This window comes from Bubalus bubalis, chromosome 16, assembly GCF_019923935.1.
Source record: "Bubalus bubalis isolate 160015118507 breed Murrah chromosome 16, NDDB_SH_1, whole genome shotgun sequence".
Lineage (NCBI taxonomy): Eukaryota > Metazoa > Chordata > Mammalia > Artiodactyla > Bovidae > Bubalus > Bubalus bubalis.
The window spans coordinates 27,791,335-27,804,258 of NC_059172.1; the positions used below are offsets into that span (position 1 = coordinate 27,791,335).

At 38.8% G+C, this 12,924-nt stretch overlaps 1 protein-coding gene across 2 annotated transcripts in view; it reads right to left on the reverse strand.

The window, feature by feature from the left end:
- Positions 1-12,924, reverse strand: part of ANO3 (anoctamin 3) — a 452,499-nt gene that overhangs the window by 225,590 nt on the left and 213,985 nt on the right. The window lies entirely within an intron of this gene.

Here is a 12,924-nt window from a genome sequence, read left to right on the forward strand (position 1 = left end):
TGGGGAGTTATAAGGACAGCAATTTGGATTGTCTTTGGATAAATCTGTTTCAGTTTTAAAGCAGTGAAATAAATAAAACCTAATGAACTGACATTCAAATTACTATTATTAACTGGAGCCCTTCTTTTTATACCTTATCCTCCTTTCGACACATGCATAACACACTAATGGGTGATCAAGAGGCGGAAAGAGGTAGCACACATACTTTAGTACAAAAGTTGGTCAATAGGCATGGGTCAAGGGACAATATTCCTGTGCTCCACGTAACAGTCCCTCCCTCACAGAGGACTGATCTGCCAGAAGAAAGAATATCCCTAGATAGGACTCTGCCTCCATAACTGGATGTCCCTGTAACTGTATGCTCCCAGCAATGAATGACCCCACGCCCCTGCACATCCCTGTCCCCATCATTCCTCACTTCCTCACATTAATCCCAGGGCATTCCTCAGCCCTGAAATACTGCTGTGAGTATTCTGGCATATGCCTTCTTTTGCACATACTGTATTTCTCTAAGAGGAAACACTTAGATGTACAATTGCTGGCTTGAAGAACATGAATATTTACGATTTGGATAAATAATGCCAAACTGATCTCCCTGAAAGCTTTATCTTTTCACACTTCCACAAATAGTACAAGATGGAATCCATTTCCTTATGAAATTTCCTGGCCAACTCTAGACAGTATCCATTGTTTTAACTCTGAATAAAATAATAAGCCAACAAATAGAAAACTAAAAAATTGTTTTATTCTTTGTGTAACAGATTGAACATGTTTTCATATATTTCATAGCCGATTATAACTCTTCAATGACTAAGCGATTTTATGGTTTTTCTAGTGTTTTGTTAGGCTTTTTCTTGTTATTTTATATGTACTTAGTATATGTGTTTATACATATACAGATAGATGGATATATTGTTCAGTCACTAAGTTGTGTCTGACTCTTTGCGACTCCATGAAATGCAGCATGCCATCCTTCTCCAGCCTTCACTATCTCCCTGAGTTTGCTCAAACTCATGTCCATTGAGTCAGTGATGCCTTTCAACCATCTTATCCTCTGTTGCCCGCTTCTCCTCTTGCCCTCAATTTTCCCCAGCATCAGGGTCTTTTCCAATGAGTCAGCTCTTCACATCAGGTAGCCAAAATATTGGAGCTTCAGCCTCAGCATCAATGCTTCCAATGAATATTCAGGGTTGATTTCCTTTGGGATTGACTGGTTTGATCTTGCTGTCCAAGGGACTCTCAAGAGTCTTCTCCAGCATGACAGTAATTATCATATTTATTATAAGACAAACAAGTTAACTAAACTCCACCAACATTGTTCTGGTCAATACTTTTAAGCTATTTTATAATCAGCTCATGAATTAACTCCAGATTTCTAAGAATGTATCAAATGCATGAATTCAAATAAAGACAAGCAGAGGTACCAATGTGCACTGTCCTTTGAGAAAAATGAGAATCTTGGGGGAAAAAATGACAATTTTTGAAAGCAGTTCTACAGAAATAAGACATGATTGAATAGATGAAATGCAAATAAACCTAGCAGTATGGATTTTATCTTCCTGTTTTATTAAAAAATGTATTTAATTAGTTTTAAATAATTATCAGGGTGCAAATAAAATGTGAACTAGAAAGGGATGCAAGAAAAAATTATAAATTGATGCAGTCTCTGGTGACTAACACTTTCACTTTCTTTCACTTAGCTTTCTGGGACTCCATAATAGTAAGAAAGGAAAATACCCTTTTGAAGAGGGATTCCCCAAGGCCTACAAAACTCATATTGAAATCCTACTCAAATATCATACAATCTCCCTTAGTTAAGGACTGACTAGAGTTTTCTATACTACATCCAAGGAACTGCACAGGAAAAATTTGTCCTAGTAAGGTTTTATGCCTATGAATCTTTTGTAATACAGTCTAATATTTTATTTCATTTAGAAGACACTGATGTTTAATATTAAATGATCTGTTTTTGTTACAGGGCTCTGGCTGAAAACTATCTTTTACCATAGAAGAACATATAAGTAAATGAATAAATATTCTTTGGAGGGGGTTAGTATGCAGATGGAAGATGGTAATAGTTGCTAGTAAAGATATTAGAAACAGAGAGAAATGCCTTGGTCCTCTGAGAATGGCCTTAATGGGGACTCTACAATGATACTAGTTACCTTAATCTACTGAACCCAGAATGCATGTTCAAAACCTGCTGAGCTAAAGATGACAGGCACACTGGTGCCTGCGTGCATGTGCATGCTAAGTCACTTCAGTCTGTCCGACTCTTTGCAACCCTACGGACTGTAGCCTGCCAGGCTCCTCTGTCCATGGGGATTCTCCAGGCAAGAATACTGGAGTGGGTTGCTGCCGGGGTCCAGCCCCAGCTGATCCAGGGTATTCGAAGGAGAGACGGCGTAGGCGAGGGTCAGGAAACAACTGCTTAATTAAACGTTAATTAAGGATATAAAGAGTAATAGAATGAGGATAGCTCAGTAGGAAAATTCAGTGGAGAAAAGAGGCTGAGTAGCTTGGTTTACGCGGGGGACCAATAAAACTTCAAGACAAGAAGTTTGCACCACTTACGTAGGCCACAGGCGTCCTTCCATTCTCCCGAAGGAGAGGAGACACTGAGGCCTCCCCGGTCGGATCTTAGAAGCCCAGGCATAATTAGTAAGCATGGTGGGTTCCGCGCTCCAGATGAAGACTCAACCAGAGTGAGAGAGAGAGAGACATGGGGAGACCAGTCTTTCGAGGAACTGATCCCCCATTCTTTATTTTCCATGGTCTACTTTTATACACTGAGATGTTATGCAAAAGTCACGTGGGGTCAGCAGTCCTGACTTTTATCAAAGTCAGGTGCTTCATACAAATGTATACAGAGGTCTTAGGGGTGTTACATCATCTTCTGGCCAGGGGGCCTGCTGACAATTTACGACCCTCTCCTTGTGACAGCGGTCAGTCAACCAGGACACTTATTTCTCCAGGGGTGATTATTCTTAAAACAGACGCCACCCAAATAAAGTTACATTCCTATAGGGTGAGGGTGTAGTGGGTTTTAGTTAAGGAAAGAATTTACTTAGCCTAAGGTCTAACGTGATTTATATCAAAGGTTAATACTTATTTCTTTTACATATTCATTAATGTGTGTAAGGGCAGGGGATATGGAGACTTAGCAACAAACATTGGCTCAACAAATGAAAAACCCTTCACCAATACGATTTCTAATCAGCCCATTATACTTATACTAATAATTTTCTAACTTTTCTAAAGAACCTGTTTTTAGAAGGTTTAAAGCATCTCGTGCCTCTCACAGTTGGGAGGCTGTGAGCAATCACATGTGGCCGGACAAGCCTGTCAGGCAGGCTAGAGAACCTTCAGAGGAGTTTGTAGGTTAAAACACTCCTATCACGCCCAGGAATTATTATTAACTGGAGCTCTAAGTTAACTCCTTCTCCGAAAGAGGTGGTGGGGGACAGCCCCCCGTAAAGTCAGAGGTGTAGGTGAGAGCACAAAGTAGTAAAGTAGGCAGGCTCTGGTTATGGGGGTAGATACTTGAGGATTTCCAGGGGGACTCCTGAGGCTCGATCCCGCCTTTACGTATGTCAAGCCTCCTTCCTCATGACCTTTGCCATGGGCGGAGTGCCTCATGCCGGCCCCCAACAGGTTGCCACTTCCTCCTCCAGGGAAATCGTCCAGAACCAGGGATCGAACCAGCATCTCTTAAGTCTCCTGCATTGGCAGCCAGGTTCTTTATCACTAGTGCCACCTGGGAAGGCCAGCACACATGTAGATATTATCTTATAAACCAGTATAGGGTGAGACTAAGCTTTATGCTCATCAATGCTATCAGTATTTTCCATCATTTGATTCATCTCTGTATTCACCTAATCACAGAAAAGACAGTACTTGGGTTTTTGCTCTCTGCAGGCCCCATGTTGATATTAGGTATACAGTGGTGAATACGGTTGACATATAATTTCTGCCCTCATGGGACTTTCACTCAAGCAGAGTGTCAGACATTGATCAAACAGTATGTATATGCATATATAAATTGTCTGAAACACTATGAAAATACAGGCATAGTTATATAATGAAGAATTATAAAAAGGTCTTTCTTTATGAAGTGATCAGGGGCATTTTCTCTGAAGAAGTGACAATGTTAGGCAAAAAAAAAACATGAAAAGGAACCTAACACATAGAAAGGTGTCTATGTATGTTTGTGTTGATGTTTATATGTATGTGTCTGTGGGGAGTGCTTTTAGGTAAAGATAATAACGTGTAAAAGCCCTGGGGTAGAAAGATTGCAACATATTTATAGAACTGAAGAAAACAACAGCAACAACTGGGGTACAGTAAGTGAAAGAGGCATAAATGAGCTACAGCTGCAGTCCAGGTAGGGGATAAAAATTCCCTATGGTTCTTTGGGGAGTTTTGCGTATGCTTATGTTCCCATTATTTTTCACAGATTTATCTGCCTTATGTCCTTTTTTTGAATAACTGCATTTGCCAAAATTTATTTTTTTTTTAATTTTATTTTATTTTAAACTTTACATAACTGTATTAGATTTGCCAAATATCAAAATGAATCCGCCACAGGTTTACATGTGTTCCCCATCCTGAACCCTCCTCCCTCCTCCCTCCCCATTCCATCCCTCTGGGTCGTCCCAGTGCACCAGCCCCAAGCATCCAGTATCGTGCATCGAACCTGGACTGGCAACTCATTTCATACATGATATTTTACATGTTTCAATGCCATTCTCCCAAATCTTCCCACCCTCTCCCTCTCCCACAGAGTCCATAAGACTGTGCCAAAATTTATAAAATAGTTTTAAACATACTTCAAATGGGAAATGAAAATGTGAGAAGCAATGAAATTTACCTACTCTAGGTCATAAATCAAGCAATTGGCAGAAAACTGAATGTGAAAGCGATAGTCATTGGATTCCAGAACCCATGATCTATACAGAATGCTCCCCACACGGCTCTTCACAAACCCCAGTCCTAGATGAGTGGTTACCATGGTTTCACTTAGTAAAAATATCACACAAAGTTTCAGCAGTGGGCTCTGAATGTAGAAACCACAGAGCCAGAGCAAACTTCAGAACCTGTAATTCTATATCCACAATCTTAGCCAACTCTGAAATATGCTGATGAAAAACGAATGTGTGCTGTTTGGTACACAGTAACTGGGATGTCTACCCATCATCTGATAAGTTGCTGTTCTTGTGCTGATCTATAAAATAATTGTTGTTTAGTCATTAAGTCGTGTCTGGTCTTTTGTGACCCTATGGCCTGTAGCCCACCAGGCTTCTCTGTCCACAGGATTTCCCAGGCAAGAATACTGGAGTGGGTTGCCATTTCTTTTTCCAGGGAATGTTCCTGACCCAGGGATCAAACCCACATCTCCTGCACTTCAGGTAGATTATTTACCACTGGGCCCCCTGGGAAGCCCTCAAATAACGAATAGGAATAATACACAATCTGCTATGAGTAGACACTGTATGTAACTGACTGGCACAAAGTAAGTATCAGCTATTATTTATAAACCTAATTATTATTTTTCCATTTCCATCATTAAGTTAACAACGTGTGTAACTGAGTTATATAACATAAATATTATTATACTAAGCCTAATTTTTATTCATTCAGTTTTCTAATATTTAATAATTCCAACAATTATTGAGTTCTTTTTCTGGACCAGGACTTAACTCAGTGTTTGGTAAAAATGCTGCTCACCATCAGAAGATGTTCATATACATAAAAGTAGTTCTTTATATTAAAAACTTATAAAAATATGGATAAATCATCATAAAACCACCAAAGAGGAACTCCTAATCCAAGAGGTAGTAACAGTGAAGTCCTGACTGTGTAGGTAATCTGAGCTGATTCTTTCTGAACCATTCCTTCTCCTACAATTTTATTTATAATTCTTGGATTTAGTAAGTTTTCTACAAAGGATTATGCATATAAGGTAAGAAATTCTGTGTAAGACCTTCCATAAACACATAACTGTGGAAAACATTTGTTAAAAGCAACATAAAAAGAAAATTGAGAAAACAATGTTGATGATACACATATCCTTCCTAAAGCTCTGCATTTTTCTTCCCCATTGACCTTAAAGCAGAACTTTCTCATTTCCTAAACAACTGAGTGTTTCCAAAACTATCATACAGGTTGGCTTTGCTAGAAACCAATAAAATTTAAGCTGAAAGTGTGATAACCTAATGTTCTAAAAAGTACATTTTCTTTTCAAATTTCCACATCAAACACCATCACATTCTGCTTGGCATAACCAGCAATATCTGTTCTTTCCTTGGCATGATTAACACTAACTACTCCCACAGCACATTCAGGCCTATTTTCTTCTATTCTAAAGTTCCATTTCTTTTCTTGTATGACTTTACCTGGTACCCTTGAATATTTGATAGTTACCTATTTAAAGCTAATAACTAGAAAAGAGACCACAGTAACATGTCAGTTTTGGTAAACATATGCAGCTCTTAAGTTCAAGGTTAAACCTGTAGAAGCATAAAAATATGTCATTTCCTATATTTATAACAGCTTTTTCTAAAGCAACAGTTGGTACTACTTCCAACTGTTCTAAGAGGACTTAATAAATGCTCACATATTTAAAAGGATCTCATGAAAAGACTATTTCACTTGGGTAGGTATACACAAAGGTCCAATTATAAATAAGGTATTTTCTAGAAATACATTCACATAAGACATCAAAGGAGGTAAAGTTCTGATTGAGATACTACTTAACTCAATGAGCTTCCAGATGATAAAAAGTTTTAATTGGAAAAATGGTTCCTTTGAAAACTTCAAAGAGAAAACTGAAGAGTAAAAAAATCTTTGCTGTTTTCGGTGCAAAATACACATTTTTTCAAAAGACCCACCACTCTTTTATAAAATTTCAAAAAAAACTAACTCATTCTAAAGGACTCATGTGAAAATATATATATATATATTTAATATATATAAAATAAATGCATAAATATTTATAAATATATAAAATATATGCATATTTTATAGATTAAACTTTGACATTTCTGCCAAGTAAATTGTTAGAAGAATTTGGGGACATTTGTAGCAAAAGAACACAATATTGTTATCTAATGAATTTCATATTATGTCCATAAGAGGAAATTTTTTTTATTTACTCTTTCCATACATCTCACCCTCTCTTCCCCTCTCGCCGTGTCTGTAAGTCTATTCTCTGTCTGTTTCTCCATTGCTGCCCTGTAAATCAATTCTTCAGAGCCATTTTTCTAGATTCCATATATGTGCATTAGAATACTATATTTATCTTTCTCTTTCTGACTCACTTCACTCTGTATAATAGGTTCTAGGTTCATTTAGACGCTCATTTTTCTAGAGAAAATTCTTAAAATAAATTTAAAAATAAATATATTTGTCTCTTTTTATAGTCTCAAGATGAATTATGCTATTTAGTAAGATTTTATACCTTTATCAGAAGTACTTTCGAACTGATGGCCTGAGGAGAGGTGGTGTCTTAGATGCTATTTAATTTTATAAACTCCAAACACATTTTGCTATATTAGTGGATACAATCAAAGCATATTTACCTAAATAATAAGCTTTATGGGAAAAAAAAGCAAAAATGGGCAGATAATTTTCTTATTTGTCTGCCTTGTGAAATCATAATAGTTTTCTCTCCCTCAAAAGAACATGTAGCTTGAGTGTGTCCTTTTTGGCAGAAGTTATTTCTATGTGATAAAAGCTCTATATATTGAGTGCCTACAAAATGCTAGGTGCACCCTGAGTGTTATCAATACTTCTCAGAGCAATCCTGTTAAGACTTGTCATCCCCACTTTACATGTGAGAATCCTGAGACACAAAAGATAGTAACTTGTCTCAGGTCCCACAGGCAGGAAGTGTTGGAGCCTGAAACAAACCAGGTCCACCTGATTTCAAGGTCTCTGTTCTTTGGAATATAACAAGCAACTTCTCTGTTTACTTAAAAATTCATTTTACAATAATTTGCTCTTCACTCACTTTTCGGTTTTCCTCTCACTTGAATAAGAATAGTCCATTCTAAAGGAGATCAGCCCTGGGTGTTCTTTGGAAGGACTGATGCTAAAGCTGAAGCTCCAGTACTTTGGCCACCTCATGCAAAGAGTTGACTCATTGGAAAAGACTCTGATGCTGGGAGGGATTGGAGGCAGGAGGAGAAGGGGACGACAGAGGATGAGATGGCTGGATGGCATCACTGATTCGATGGACGTGAGTTTGAGTGAACTCCGGGAGATGGTGATGGACAGGGAGGCCTGGCGTGCTGCGGTTCATGGGGTTGCAGAGTCGGACATGACTGAGTGACTGAACTGAACTGCTCTGAACTGAACAAGAAAAAGTATGTCTACTCATACTGTCCTAGTAGGGTAGAGATAGTTATTGTTGTTTAGTCACTAAGTCTTAGCCAACTCTGTTATGACCCTAAGGACTGTAGCCCACCAGGCTCCTCTGTCCATGGGATTTCCAAGGTAAGAATACTGGAATGGATTGCCATGTCCTTTTCCAGGATATCTTCCCAACCCAGGGATCAAACCTGTATCTCCTGCACTGGCAGGGAGATTCTTTACCACTGAGCCACCAGGGAAGCCAGAGATGGTTAACTCAGAGTAACCGATGAGTTTATTAAAAGTGAAGTGACAGTCACTCAGTCATGTCTGACTCTTTGCGACCCCATGGACTATATAGTTCATGGAATTTTCCAGGCCAGAATACTGGAGTGGGTAGCCTTTCCCTTCTCCAGGGTATCTTCCCAACCCAGGGATTGAACCCAGGTCTCCAGCGTTGCAAGCAGATTCTTTACCAGCTCAGCCACAAGGGAAGCCTACTTAAAGGCTGTGGGCAGGATTAAGAGAAAAAGATAACAGTCAGGGAAGCTCGCTACAACTAACAGTACCAGGAAACCTTTATCACCCTTGGGCCTACAGAGCAAGGAGAGGAAGTAGATAAACGAACCTGGAGACAATTAAAGGTGGGGAAGAGGAAATCTGTCAGATTCCGTGTGCTTAGACACAGGAACTTAGCCACTGCCAACCACAGACAGGCATGAAGGGAGCCAAGGAAATAATATACCCCAGCCTCTCTTCTGTCAGCTTCTAATCTGCTGCTGAAGCCTCCCACTGGTCAAATCTAAACAGTAGTTATGGAGCATGAGAACCAGCAGTTGCTGTCAGTCATAGATATCTGCTTGCTGAGACACAGTGCAGGGTAGAAAAAGGTGCAGAATGAATACGGGGGGATCTACAGACATAATCCACTACACGTGTACAGATGTGTAACTTCAGAGGAGCACCGAGCATAAACATTTGGGAGGAGAAAACAACATACACCTTTTTAACACTAGAGAATAAAATTTAAAGTTTTGTGTTTTTTTTTTTAAATAAGGGTAAGTACATGAAGATGCTGTCATTGCTGTTCAGTCGCTAAATTATGTCCGGCATGAATACTCAAGTGAGTTGCCATTTCCTTCTGCAGGCAAGCTTCCCAACAGAGGGATCGTATCCGCATCTTCTGCCTTAGCAGGTAGGTTCTCTACCACTGAGCCACCAGGAAAGCCCTTATCTTTCTGTACTGCTCTGACTTCCAAGTCACACAGTCCACCAAAAATAGGTTCTTTTCCTTGCTATATGTCCTATTATAAACATATACTTTGCTTTAGTAGAATTTACCATGTTTGCATGCATTTATTTATTAGGATATTATTTAAAATATAGTCTCTTTATCTATAAGGGAAGTTCCATGAGGGCAAAGGCCACGTTTGTCTTGTTCACAATCATAGCTGTAGTGTGTGGCACTGGGTTTGCACAAATGATATGCAAATGAATGCTTACAAATGAAAGAGTAAGATAAAGTTCTATTAGGTATTTTACTAATTAATATATTCATTTGATAAGTATTTATTGTTATAGATGTTACATATTTTTTCCAGACAATGGGATATCAGTTCAGTTCAGTCGCTCAGTTGTGTCCGACTCTTTGAGACCCCATGAACCGCAGCACACCAGGCCTCCCTGTCCATCACCAACTCCTGGAGTCCATCCAAACCCATGTCCATCAAGTTGGTGATGCCATCCAACCATCTCATCCTCAGTCGTCCCCTTCTCCTCCTGCCCTCAATCTTTCCCAGCATCAGGGTCTTTTCAAATGAGTCAGCTCTTCACATCAGGTAGCCAAAGCACTGGAGTTTCAGCTTCAACATCAGTCCTTCCAAGGAACACCCAGGACTGATTTCCTTTAGGATGGACTGGTTGGATCTCCTTGCAGTCTAAGGGACCCTCAAGAGTCTTCTCCAACACCAGAGTTCAAAAGCATCAATTTTTTGGCGCTCAGCTTGCTTTATAGTCCAACTCTGACAACCATACATGACTACTGGAAAAACCATAGCCTTGACTAGATGGACTTTTGTATACAAAGTAATGACTCTGCTTTTTAATATACTGTCTAAGTTGGTCATAACTTTCCTTCCAAGGAGTAAGCATCTTTTAATTTCTTGGCTGCAATCACCATCTGCAGTGATTTTGGAGCCCAAAAAAAATAAAGTCAGCCACTGTTTCCACTGTTTCCCCATCTATTTGCCATGAAGTGATGGAACCGGATGCCATGGGGATATGGCAGTGAATAAATAAGTAAAATACCCTCCACACATAAAGACTGAAATCACGAGGGAGGGGAATACATACACCTATGGCAGATTGATGTTGATGTGTGGCAGAAACCAATACAATATTGTAAAGCAATTTTCCCCCAATTAAAAATAAATAAATAAATCTCAAGGGGACTTTAAAAGGGATTTACTCTTAGTTCATGATACAGTGTTCTGAAACTTGAAGGTTCAGGCAACCTATCAACTTAGTGTTGCTGTTGTTGTTGCTATTTTGAAGTACAAATGAGATTTTTCTTTAAATATTCATTTGGTAATGCCACAAATAAGATATGAATATTTATCATTACAAAACCAGTGACCCACACAGTGATTTGCAAATCCCCTCTCCCTCAAATACCATTAGTGTCCTTGCTTCCTTCTTAAGACTCAAATTGATCTTGGCAGAAATGAATCCTAAGAGTCACAGAGATGCCTGCTATTTATGAAAGGTGCTATTTGCAAAGTGCTTTCTTTAGAATACACTGGAAACAAAACAGAAATTAGTAAAAGATAAATCTGTAACAGCTCTTCCTATAATTTCCCACTGTAGTTAAGTTCATAATCTCACAGTCAACGTCTCCTTATTCCTTGAATAACCTGGTCATTCAGCCACATTTTCTTCATGTTATTTCTTTTGTCCTGAAAACTTCTACCTTTCAGAGTGAGGCTCAGATGCCATCAACATTGGAAAAGCTTTCGTAATGCCTTTATGTGGTATTTGCTCCCATGTTCCCTAAGCATCTGTAGCACTCCCAAGGCACTTCTAGTATAGGTGCGTATTTTTCTGTGACACCATGAGCTACCTCAAGGTAGAAACCAAGTCTCATTCAGTTTTGAGATCTTAGCATTTTGCACACATTTGGTTTCTAGAGAAAGAAAAAGTAAGAGTGGGTGGATAAGAGGGATGGTTTTGCTCATACACAAGAATGAGCACATATGAATTACTGGCAAAATATGAATTATTGATCTTCGATAAACTTTTCAATCTCTCTGCTTCTGTTTACTCAACTTCAAAATTAGAAAGTGTGTGTGGGTGTTAGTTGCTCAGTCATGTCCAACTCTTTGCAAATCCACGTAATGTAGCCCACCAGGCTCCTCTGTCCATGGAAATTCTCCAGGCAAGAATACTAGAGTGGGTTGCCACTTTCTTCTCCAGGGGATCTTCCCAACCCAGGGATCGATCCCGGGTCTCCTGCATTTCGGGAAGAATCTTTACCATCTGAGCTACCAATGGTAATTAATTTACAGATGAGTGTGAATATTAAATGATTAAAGTGTGAGAATAATGCCTGGTACTTAGTTTATCCTATATGTATTTGCTATTATTATAAATGAGTAAATGATGCCATGTATATATAAGATGTAATAAGATATAAAATCAGAACCATAAATATGTAGTATGCAGAATTTTTTAAAAAAAGAAACTTCTGGAGTTTTTATACCAATAAAATAATAAGTAGCTCATTTTCCAAAAAAATTAATATTTCATGTAGCATAGAGACACAGATCACTTTAAAGGAACTAATCTTCTGCTTTAGGTTTTGGTAATTAGGGTCAAGGACTGCATCTGGGTGAAAGAAATTGCAGTATACTTGAGGGAACTCCTGCCTAAATCCTTGAAGAAAAGAGATCACTATGTTCAAAAGGCAACAGCTGTTTGAACAAGGATTCATGAATTAATGCCAAGAAAGAAACTGAAAGTTAGTAGATTCCCTACACACTCTCAAAGATTAAAATCTAATAGCAGAAGCAAACCTTCTACCAACATATTAAGAAATTAGGGAATTTCATGCAAACTAACAATGGTTCTAATGAAGATCCCCAAATGGGTCCAAACCTTCCTCCTGAACTGCCTAATTACAATGTCTAACAAGGCTCATAAATATTGTTTTTTTCCATTTTCTATCTAATCCTTTTGTGTTTGAAAATCTTGGAAGCACTATCAGGAGATAATTTGGGACAGGACGTGTATCAAAAACCTTGAACGGTTGCAGATATCCTTTTGAAATAACCTCCAGGTAACCTTTGAAACCTTGAATTTTATTGTTCAATTAATGTACCACAAGTGTGTTTCATGCAGGTGGGGGCAGTGGACTTCTTAGGGAAAAGACTGGTAATGATCTTGGTGGAACCACCAGGGAATCATTGCAGGAATTGGAACAGTTGACAGGTCATCTCACCGTGTGTGCCCAAAATCCATGCCCCTGCACACATCTATAACCATCTGTGACCCAAAACACCTGTTTGAACTCTTCAC